The sequence below is a fragment of the Camelus dromedarius genome, chromosome 13 (assembly GCF_036321535.1).
Source record: "Camelus dromedarius isolate mCamDro1 chromosome 13, mCamDro1.pat, whole genome shotgun sequence".
Taxonomy (NCBI): domain Eukaryota; kingdom Metazoa; phylum Chordata; class Mammalia; order Artiodactyla; family Camelidae; genus Camelus; species Camelus dromedarius.
The window spans coordinates 7,650,895-7,662,964 of record NC_087448.1 but is presented as its reverse complement, the minus strand read 5'-3'; the positions used below and the strand labels follow the sequence as shown (position 1 = coordinate 7,662,964).

Genomic DNA, 12,070 nt, shown 5'->3' with positions numbered 1-12,070 from the left:
TCAAGGTCTGCCACTATCTTGTTCTATCTCCCATTCCGTCCACCAGGAAGCCCACATTAGGGTCCCTCCAGGCTGCTCCTCCAGGGGTGTCATACACCCTCTTGCCTCATGGAATTTTCCTTGTTCTCAGCTTGGCATACCCTGCTCTATCTATCTGCAAGGGGAGAGCTACCCATTCACTCCTCAATGCACTGCTCAGATGTCTAGTTTTCAGTAAACCTCTCATCCAGACAAAATTAATCACACAGGTTCTGGGTGTTTGCCACTTCTTACACTGTCTCCCTATACTACCTTGCAATCTCATTGAGTGCAGAAGTAATATCTATATGTTTTTGGCTCCTCTGTCCCCCCATCCCAATATCTATCACCGTGTCTAACAAACACAGTCATAAATCAATGCCACCATGAATACTGGTCTACATCACACAAACCTACCTGATAGGGTCATAGATCTGCTTCTGACTCAAATGTTTTACTAATCCTTGTCTATTTATAAAATTATATTATTTATACTCTGCCTTCCCAAAAGGACTTACTACAACCTAGAATAATAGATACAAGTTACAGAGAGATATTAAGTATTAAAGAAAAAAAAGTATTTCATCAATGAAAAGGTTGTGAAAATCCAGGATTCTGCCCATTGTGTTCTCAGAGTAACAGGTGGGTGCTGTCTTGTCTTGGGTGCCATTCAATCAAGCACACACACCATCTGGTGTCTTATTGCTGAGCTACGTAAACCACCCGCCTTTGTTTTACATCATATATTGCATGCACCACATCTTTGACTCACAGACATTTCCAGATTTCTTTATTTGAAATACGCTCACAAAGGGAAGCTGCACATATGACACCCTCCATCGCTGACTGAGTAACAGCCAACCTTCCTCACTGAGACTTTATGTTGATCAACATTCTCGTTCATGCTTACTAACCGTAAAATGACAAAATGGACACAGACATTTTTGTGGCTTCCTCATGGCAGGCTTTCCTAGGTCAAAGATTTGTTTTCATCAAAAATGAATGATGTTACCTTTCTCCTGCAATATTTATCCTCAAGAATGCTGGACAGTTTTACCTCTTTCCCAACACAAATGTATTTTCTACTTGTTCAATAAGAGCTTACAAAATTAAGATTCATTACCATGGCCACTTAAAAACTGGTGAAGATGAAATATAAAGAATTCTAAGCCACTCAAAGTCTCAACATCTTCCTTTCTACTCTGCCATTAATGATGGTTTGGCTTACTCAGAGGTATTAATTGAATGATTTATGTGATTAAGGGAAGTTAAGATTAGAATTGCCTAATTAATACTTAACATCCATTTTCCTGGAATTGAACAGTGTCTGTCTAGCTATCTAAATGTCCATCAGTCCTATTCTGTCATCCTACAGTATCTATACTGATTGACCCTTTCCTTTGCTCCAGGCCTGCTGCAAAGTTTTTTTGCTAATATTATCCAATTTCATCCTTAAATTAGCCCAGGGAGTTAGCTACTATAGCTCCCATTTTACAGACTAGAAAACCGAGGTTTAGCCAAGTTAAGAAAGCTCCCATGCTCACACAGTAAATATGTCCTAGCACTGGGATCTCATCTTGGGTTTTACCGGCTCTGAAAGGGTGCTCTTAATAGCTCTACTCTACTGCCTTCTAAACATAGCACATATCTGCTTTATGCAAGCTGAATATTAAAATATAAAACCTCCTCCTCTGTCATTAAGTGTATTTTTAAGAACAGTCTCAAATACATTTTGGGTGATTTAAAAAGACTACTGGCTTTAGACTTCGCTCCTTCACTGACTCCCTTCTCCTACCCCTTCATTTTACTCTTACCTCTCTCGGTTCCACCTTGAGTGGTTCTGCATCCCAGGTGAGAGCTGTCAGAGTCCGACTAGTCGTGAAGCCTCAAAGACCCAGGAATGGGTACTGCTTGTGTGTTCACACCATCAGGAGGTTCTCTTGTTTGCTAGAGACAAACATCTTACACAATGATATCTAGTTATATTTTGCTAATTGCACTTGGATCACACAACCAACAATACTGTTAGTAACTAATGTTTATTCAGCACTGAGAGGTGTAGGGCTCTGTGCGGGAATTCCACCTGATTGTTACAAATTCATCCGCAGGACAAGCTAATGGCTTAGGAATGACTACTGCCCCCATTTGACAGATGGAGTGAGAGCGATGTGATAAAAGAGGACACGAACTGGTATTTTGTGGTCCCTGCCCTGTATTCCCTCCTTCCGCTCTCTCTTGCCACTGGGAATGGTAGGTGTAAAAGATAATACAGTTGAGACTAAGCAGGATTTACTGATTGGTGACTGTCTCTCCCTGAAAACACGCTGCTCTCTTGGCCTAGGGGACAGCACTACTTTCCTCCTCTCTCTCCAGTCATTCCTCCTGAGCCTCCTCTTCTGGCATCTCCTTTTATGCAACCTCAGGGTGTCTCAGGACGTGGTCACAGTGTGATGAAACAGGCCGTGCACTTCCCACACCTACATGTGTGGTGGCTAATGGCCCTCACAGGAGACTGACGGCTAAATAAAGAAAAAGAGCTTGAATTCCTAATTTGGCAGATGAATTTCGGGTTTAGACAGTGGACAGATCAAAGGTAAACTTGGGGTGAATTGTTTGAGTGTGCTGTGAAAGGCTTTATCACAGAAGAAAAATGCTGAATAGCCCTTTATTCAACAAGCATTTATCGATTCCAGGCATTGTTCTAATCACTGATAAACTAAGATTATTGGGCATAACTTGTCTTAAAAACACTCACGGTCTAACAGAAACAAGTAAACACACAATCACAAATCAAAATAGAAAAAAAGAAGTCCTATAATGGAGTTCTAAAAAAGGCATAAAGGAGCACAAAGGAAAGAGTGGTTAATTTACAGAGACTCCCAGGTCCCAGCCAGCCCAACCCACTGCTGGGGAGTAGATGTTGGAAGGCTTCATGGAGGAGGTGACTCAAGGGGCTCTTGTAGGCAGTGGCAGGTGGAAGGGATGAAGAGCGTTCAAGAAGGAGCGTGCATGCGCTTTGTTAATATTTCTATTATTGTGATAGTTCATCAAGAAAGAACTTGCATTGGTTATTCCTTCTCTTAAGTTCTGCATGAGCAAGTGGGAACAGAGCATTTATCTGCAGTCCACCAACATACCTGAAGAGAACATTAAAAATACATGCAATAATATAAGCTAAAGCTTATTAAATAATTGTATAGTTAGAGATGGCTAAAGCCAGATTTTAGAACTATCTCACTAATATTCAAACCAAACAGGGGGAAAAAGGTATCCTTATTCATCTCGTAAAGAAACAGACTTTAAGAGTTAAAGTGACTTACTCAAGATCTTAGAGGAATTAAGTAGTTAGAATCTGACGTTGGGTATATTGATTCAAAATATATTCTTTCCCCTAAATTATCTTCCTTCTTCTTTTCTTCTGTAATATCACATTTTGATGTCTGCCAATCTGGTGAACCAAGTTGCCACTAAATGTATTTGTTGTTCTCCCTTTCTCAGATACCAGGTTAATATGTTGTGGGCTATCTGAATCATTCTTTAAAAGTCTTGAATTTTAAATTGATGGGGAAAAAATGGCAGATTGAAAATCAACAGCTCATCAAGGTCACATAAAATAAGTACCCTACTTTGCATTCTTACCTATTTATTTCTTTTAAAGGTAATCTCTGCCTTTCTGGCATGCTGTGAACCTAGAAAAATACCCTTCATGAACAGTAGTGACAAGAGGTGAGCTGGCTATAAGAATGAGCTAGAAATGTTTAGAAATGAGAAAAAAGAATTTAAAGCCAGAGCAGAAGGCATAGCTGGGGTTGGTGGGGGAGGCATCTCTACAGAGAGGGGTAAAAAACTCTAAGACATAATGCTTGCAATTTATAAGACAGATCTCCTAATTAGTCTGCTTTAGAATTATGTTGCTTCTTAGGTATTCAATAACTGACAATCCTGCCAAAGACATGCCCTTCTCCGTGCCATGATCAGTCCAACAGCTATTTCATGACTCAGGAGAACCTATTAGACAATGAGCATGCAGTAAGATCTCCTCAATCCAGTGAGGTTAAGAAGACAGACTGAATACCCAACCACATCTCTTTCTGGCTATAAGTCACCGGGTAAATTACCTAAGCTCTACCTAACTCTGTTTCTCCATCTGCAAGGTGGTAAGTATGACAGTAATTCCTCTCCTGAAAACACCAAACCCATTCTGGGTATCAACTGTCTGTCCCCATCGCCACCTGGACATCTAACAGGCTTATCAATTTCACAAACTCTGGGTCCTCCCTCTCACACCAGCCCTTCTGCAGTCTTCCCCACCTTAGTGAGTGACAGCTCCATCCTTCCAGCTGCTCAGGCCAAAAACTACAGACTCAGCTTTCTAATCTTTAGGAAAATCCTGGTACCTTCAAACCATGGTTAACCACCTCTACTGCTACCATCTTGCTCCAAGCCACTGAATATAGATCAACTGAATTTCCACAGCAGTCTCCTAACCGTCACTCTTACTTCTGCTCTCGCCTCCTTCAGCAGCCAGAGTGACTCTTCCAAAATATGTCAGATCAAGTCACTACTCTGCTAAAAGCCCTTCAGAGGCTCCAGTCTCATTTCAAGGATCAGTCCAAGTCTGTATAACCGACTACCCATCTGCTCTGGTCTTCTGTTATCTCTCCAATCTCATCGCCTCCCACTCTCCCCCTCACTCCCAACTCTGGCCACAGTATTGTCCTTGCTGCTCCCGGAGTGTGCCAGGCAACCCCCTCTTGGGGTTTTTACACGTCCTGTTCTATCTGTAGGATCCACACAGCCCCTGCCCCCCTCTCCCTGAGGTTGAACTCCTCTCCTTCCCTGGTACCTCACAGCATCCCTTTTCCCCTTCCCTGCTTCACTTTTTACCAAAGCATTCCTCACCATCCAATATATGATATCATTGTTTTATTTAGCTTACTTTTTGTCTAGCTGGGAAGTTCCATGAGGGCAGGGATTTTTACCTATTCTTCCCACAGCTATACCCCCAGCACCTAGGACAGAGCTTGGCAAAATGAAGAGCTTAAATTCCTGAACAAATGAATGACTTGGAAGGTCATTCCTGGTTCAACCCCCTAATTTTGTAGATGAAATATACCTGAGCTCCTCTTAGCAGAAAGGAGAGTCAGATATGAGTCTTCTGTGACATCATTCTGTCTCCATGATTCAGCAGAAAGTCCAGCAACCCTGTGCTTAATGGTGCTGACACACAAAAGGAGGAAGTCCACAAGACAGTGGCTTCTCGCAACCTCGCATTTGCATCATACTGACTTTTAATGTGTTTCTAATTGATTTCCTGTTACATTTTTAAACATCTTCAACCAGTAAACTGTGCGCTTCCATATTTGACTACAAAATAGTAGACGATTATCCACTTTATACTAGGTACCTAGAATAATCAAATTCATAGAGACAGAAGGTAGAATGGTGGTTACCAGGGGCTGAGGAAGGGGGAGCTGTTGTTTAAGGGGTACAGAGTTTCAGTTTGCAAGATGAAAAGAGTTCTGGAAATGGATGGTGGTGATGGTTGCACACAATGTGACTATACTTAATCCTATGACACTGTACACATAAAAATAGTTAAGATAGTATATTTTATGTTATGTATATTTTACCACAATTAAAAATAAAAATTAAAAATTAGTAGGCAATTTTCAACCTTTTTTCCTGAAATGACTAGATACTATATTACTATCTTCCAAGGGTTCAGACTTATTTTCTCAAGTTATGTAAATATTTTATTGATATACAGATACACACATATATACGTCAGACACATAAAATGCATACTATTTATAAGTTATATCTGAGCTTATAAAAGTTAAAGATTTTATATCTCCCCAGGGGTGTACATTGGAATTTAGAATCACATTTACTTTCTGCAGATAGTCAAATGGTGTGTAGAAAAAACTTTAAGAGTTAGCAAAGCTTTAAAACACTGAGTGGGAGAAGTCAAATCTTTCGATTCTCAAAGGAGCATGAGTTCTGTTTAATACGTATCTGTGGTTAAGAGTACACACACGAGATATTGCCCACATTCGTACTGAAAGAGCTTCAAAGAGTAAGGTCTCTCTTGCCTGGTCAAACCACTGTATCATTTGATAATTATCTGATTCATAAATCTCGTTTACGGACAAATTCTATTGCATATATGCCCAGTGAATTTCTGAAACAGAAATCAAAAAATCATTTGGCAGCACTTGGTCCTTTGGAAATTATATTTGGGGACTTATTTATATTTTTCTATAATGTTTAATCATGCCAAATAATAAGATTTATTAATCATGTAGAATAATATTAAAATTCCAGCCTGTCATTAAAGTTTTACAAATGAAAAAATTAAAAACCATGAATAATTCAAAAATCTAATCTCCACTGCACTAGCGATGTAACCAATTAAAATTACTCACTGAAAATTCTCTATATCATTGTTACTCAAAGTTTGGTCTGTGGGCCACCAGCATCCACATGACCTGGGAGCTTGTTAGATGTGGAGAATCTCATACTCCCCCAAACCCACTTAACAAGAGCTCCTTGAGGAGGACTGCCCTGGCAATATATAGAGATATAAAATAAATTTTAATTTGTTTAAAGTGGTCTCCTTTCCAAATTTATGGTCATAGGGAATCTGAAACCACTGAATCAAGGAAGAACATTTGTTTATTTTTCTGATATCTTAAGCCCTTCTTTCTTAGCTGGTTAAACACTTTCTAGAGAAAATTGTGTCTCTTCAGAACAACTGGACTTTCTGACACAGGGTACCTGTCTTTAATCTCTGGGGTCACCAGGTCAGGGATGAGAACAGGGAAAAGGAATTAGGACTGGCCTAAAACTACAGACTTCTCCAGAAAGGAAATGCTTCAAGAGCCTCAGGAAGTATTGTGCATGCAGTAAACAGCCCATGGGTGCTGGCCCACAACTCACCAGTTAGAGGGAGAGCCCTCCCAAAGTCCCCTGCTTGTGGTGAGCATAGAAAAGGCCTGACTCTATCAGTTATGAGAGTAATGATTTGTGGCAAGAACAGAACAAAGCTAAACAGTACTCCCAGAACTTTAAAGAAATCGGAGCTACCCTGGGAGGTGGGAAGAACAGCCTCATTTCTGGACCGGACCTGTCCTCCCCAGCATGTGCCCCGCAACCACGTCGCCTGCTCACCCCTGGGCTGTTCACCCTCTAAGAAAACAGGGCGGTGAATGAGAGCTCGAAGCGTGCCTGGGTTCCCAGGATGTCCGCTGAGCAAAGAGTTGAAAGGTAGAGTCTGAGCCTTCTCCTTCAGTCTGCTGATAGCAATGGGCGTGCGTACAGGGGGAGGAGCACAGGCGCACAAGGCTGGGGGCGCACCAGAGCCTGAAGCGGGGGCTGCGGCCTGGGCGCCGGCTCCCGTGATTGGGATTCTCGCGTCCAAGCTCGCCTGGCGTGGCGCTGGCTGCAGGACACTCTTCACTCCCTGTTGTTGGCTCATGGAAGACTTTCTCTTCCAGCTGCGTCTTATACTCAGTCGCTCACCTGAGACCTTCTTACATGCGTTCACCCACAATTAGGGATCCTAGAGAGACACACTGTTCTTTCTCTGAACACATCAGGAAAAAACAGGTGGCTCCCAGACCACTAAGACTCGGGCAGACAAAGGCTCCCTGTGAGGGGATGGGACCCCAAGTGCCTTTCTCCAGCGCCAGGAAAAGTCCTGCAGAGGCCATGCAAGAGAATCAATCCGAGGGGATAGTGACCATCCCTCATCCACATGAGCAGGTGTCCTGCCCTGCCATCCCTTTGAGAAGTAGTGAATGTCACACATAACTTAGGTTAGAAAGGAGAGCCAACCAGCTGGTGCAGGCTGTACTTCAGCAGAACCAGAATTTGCACCTAGCTTCTTAACCATCTGGGATTTTTCTCCCCCTTAGAAAGAAAGGTTTCCAAACCCAACTCAAATGAAAACAATGTTCAACTCTTCTAAACCATAAATTAAATATATTTTAAAACTGTCTTCAGGCTTTCAAGGTAAAAAATTCACAGTGCAGAACTAACACCCCAAAACTCTAATATTTTACAGATTAACAATTACAAATTTAAAATAACAAATCTACAACATCTCTTAAAGGTAAAATGTTGAATTCAGTAGCAAAGGGATTTAATTTATGATTATAGATTCATATGCAAATTTGGGTACCACATATATAAAGAAATCAGTGTGTTAGCATCCACTCTAGTATTAGAGACACATATTACCTGAAAAATCATATTTTTAAAATCTACTTAAATTTTAAATATGCAGCTATTTATGCTCCCCCCAATCTAGTTAATTACCATTTACATACCCAACTTGTACATAATGGGCAACATTTGCTTTATCATCATGAAATTTGTCTCTTGACTACATTGACATGCTTAAATGAAATAACTGGGACACAAGAAATTCATATTGTAAAAGCTGCACTGAGTCAAAATACCCTGAAATATATTGAAGAGATTAACAAAAAGTAAAAGGTGACAATTTAAAGAGAATGAGATAAAGGCTAATCCAATGATTAACAAATGCCATAATTCAAGATAAAACAGGTTGTGAGCACTTTTCTAGAGATGATTAAAAATATATAGAATACAAAAATTGTTTCTATCTTCTGTACTATCTTGTATGTCCTGTTTTTCTACCTCCTAAGTCACAAAGATATTTCCTTTCTAGGCTGCTATTCTAAAATTACAAAAGATACACATTTCATCAGCATGCCTGGCACTATATCTTTTTCAATGAAAATTCATTTACATATCTCATATCTAAATCAGACAGTATTTCAGAGAGAAGCTTAAATTCCTTTTGCCATTCTTTAAGATATATTTGTGGACATAGTTCATACTAATGTAAACATTTTGAATTTGTCAGTGAGTCAGAGCATCATATCTTCACCAGAAATTTCCCCACATATTAGAGCCAGGAAGTCAGGTTACAAAGAGACAAGTGTGGGAGAGCCAGGGTCATAGATTCATTTTTAGAGAAAATTGGCAGAATACTTAGTTGGAAACTAAGTAATGTAATTTAAACTATTAAAATAACCTAATAGTGCTTAAACACAGATTTCCCCATACCCCTCACTCATTTATATGCCTATGGGTCTGGTTTATGTCTCTGTCCTTAGAAAGGCAGTATATAGAGAATAGAATGTAAATTACTGAAAAGATTAGCCCAACTGAATATAATTCTGGACACCCATGAACTATTTTGTTTATAAGCCTGACATAGTGGAAAGCATCATGGAGTCAAAAGACAAAGGAACTGAGAGTCAGAATGCTTCATTTCAGCTGAGGTTAGACAAGACATTAAATGATTTACTGGTCATGAAACTGGCAAATCACAAAAACAGGATTCCAGCCCTGGTCTGCCAGACTGCAAGCCCTTAGGTAGCTACTGAACTGAATAAATTTCCACTTCCTGGTTACTATAGATTTTTCCTTTTCATCATACTCTGGCCAAGCTGGTTTTTTTTTTTTTTTTTCCTGTTCAAAGAAATACCTGATGTACTATTCTTCAAAGAAGCTAAAGATAATAGAAAGTAAGATTCAAATGATGTTTGGTCTATTAGTGCTGCAGAACAGTGTTTCTCGAACATTAATCCAGTTTTTTAAAAAAAAAAAATACAGATTCTGATTCACTAGGTCTGGGGTGGGGCAGTCCTAGCCAGCCCCCAGGTGATGCTGATGCCGCTGGTCCAAGGCCACACAGAGCAGCAAGGCTTCAAGAAGCCTGCGATCAATTTTTGGGATTTTAATGAAGTTGCTAAATTGAGTGTATACATTTATAGCATTAGCTGCACATCTAACATAGTGATCACGTGCAAGCTGAAAAAAAATAGAGGAAGATGTGAAATAAAGTACTTAACCAAAAGAGGTTTCTTTGGTTTCTGGTACTACTCCAAACAAATGGAGCCACTGAATGACCAAGAAAATCTGGACACAGTTTTACTGGGTTCCATAACTTACTACTTACTTTCTTACTGCAATCCCTCCAACATTTCTCAATTTTTTTTGATTCTTCACCCACTCAGCTTAGGATATCTTCCAAAAGGAGGAAAAGAAACTCCTTTCCTCCAACACAAAGTTTAAGAAAATACACCTTTTTTAAAAATGTCAGTGGAAAGGAGGAGGGTATAGCTCAGTGGTAGAGTGCATGCATAGTATGCACAAGTCCTGGGTTCAATTCCCAGTACCTCCATTAAAAATAAATAAATACATTAAATTACCTCCCTCCTCAAAAAAAAATTTGTTAAAGACTTTTTAAAAATGTCAATGGAAGCAAGAAATTCTTACAAAAGCACACCATTAGGATTGAAAAGCCTAGAATATAATTTCACAAGGAAAACACAAAAGATATATTAATATTTCGATCTAATTAGGAAAAGACTCTTTCTTTTAAAGAAATACTCCCCACATGTGCTATTTTACAATGGAAATTTAACACAATGCATTTACCACTTCACAGCGCAGCCTATCTCAGGGATATTACCAGACATGCTGGCCATCTCCTTGCACCTGCATTACTGTTTCTTTTATCAGCATCATAAGGAAGAAAATCCCTCTTACAGATAACATACCTAGCTCTCAGCAAGATTTTAAACCAGCACTCAAGGTTACAGATAAAGTATCTCTAAGTATAGCGATCTTAATTCCAGACAGAATAGAAAGCATATGGCCAACCAAATGCAGCCGTTCTGGTATCCCCGCTACTCCCTGCTCCACAAAATCCTGCTTTCCCCAGCTCACTCGTTACATAAGAAGGGCTCGTCTTCACTTGAAAAGCATACTTTCCCTCCCTACCTGGCCTGTAACGTTACCCAGCTAAAATCAATCTTTCAGCACAGTTGAGGGTGGATATTGGCCTCTTTTAGAAATAACAGCCCAGTTTTCTCTGGTTCCTCATCTCCCTTCTTACACAGAGTGGCGTCATGGAAAACACACAACTTTCACATCCGGCAGCTGCAGCCCCAGTTCTCCCCACCTAGGGACCACCCTGTAAGTGTTGCTACGGGGGAGGCAGAAGCAGAAGGAAGATAAACCCCTACCCCAGAATAACGTATGTAAATTCCAAAAGGATTGAAGAATCAAAAATCAATGGGGAAAAAATGTAATTTGAGAAACAATACATAAGAATAATTCTTACCCTCTTATTGGGGAAATATTATCAAAATATGTAGTAGTGAAATGTCCAAGGTCTGTAACAGGGAAAACATGTCTACAAATCATTAATAGAAGGGTGAGCAACATATAAAAATGGACAACAGTTCTGAAAAGACAATTCCTAGGATGAAAAGAAATGCAAAGGCCCAGTGAACATGACAAAAGATTTCTATTCTCACCAGTAATCAGGAAAATACAAATTAAAAGAATTAGAGTCTATGTTTTCCACCAGATTGGTAATAGGCTACAGTTGGAGGGTTGCAGAGAAAAGGAGGCTCTTACACAGAAAACAAATTTACAGCTACCAAAGGGGAAATGCAGAAGAGGGATAAATTAGGAGTTTGGGGTTAGCAGATACAAACTACTCCATATAAAATAGATAAACAACAAGGTCCTACTGTAGAGCGCAGGGAACTATATTCAATATCTCGTAATAACGTATAATGGAAAAAATATGAAAAAGAATTTCTATACGTGCAACTGAATCATTATGCTGTGCACCAGAAACTAACACAACATTGTAAGTCAACTATATTTCAATAAAAAAAAATAAAAATAAAAAAGAAAGGGATGCCCTTACACATCCTGGCCAGAAGACTATACCTCTCAGGCAATCCAATGACTGTTTTTTCCTTCACATAGAAAGGACGGACTACATACATGTGTGAGCCTTCCTGCAAAAAGGAAGCACAATTCCAAATTCCATATGCCTTTACCCTAGTACGTACGGAATCACAGGAGTCACCTGATAGCCTCACTTTCCCAGAGTTCTCCTGGGACTGCACCCTATACAATCCATGCAGCCAAACACGGCAGCCCTGTTCTTTCCCCACCATAAAAAGAGACTCTTTAGAAGAAACAACAATCA

The 12,070-nt window shown here is 39.9% G+C and overlaps 1 protein-coding gene across 2 annotated transcripts in view; it reads right to left on the bottom strand.

The window, feature by feature from the left end:
• Positions 1-12,070, bottom strand: part of FGF14 (fibroblast growth factor 14) — a 534,248-nt gene that overhangs the window by 386,092 nt on the left and 136,086 nt on the right. Inside the window, exon 1 of one of the 2 annotated variants that reach the window (XM_064492993.1) lies at positions 1,833-3,178. The exons of the other annotated variant lie outside the window; for it this stretch is intronic. The gene's annotated coding sequence lies outside the window, so the exon portion shown is untranslated. Of the gene's footprint in view, positions 1-1,832; positions 3,179-12,070 lie in introns of those variants that run through there. 2 annotated transcript variants of the gene reach the window in all.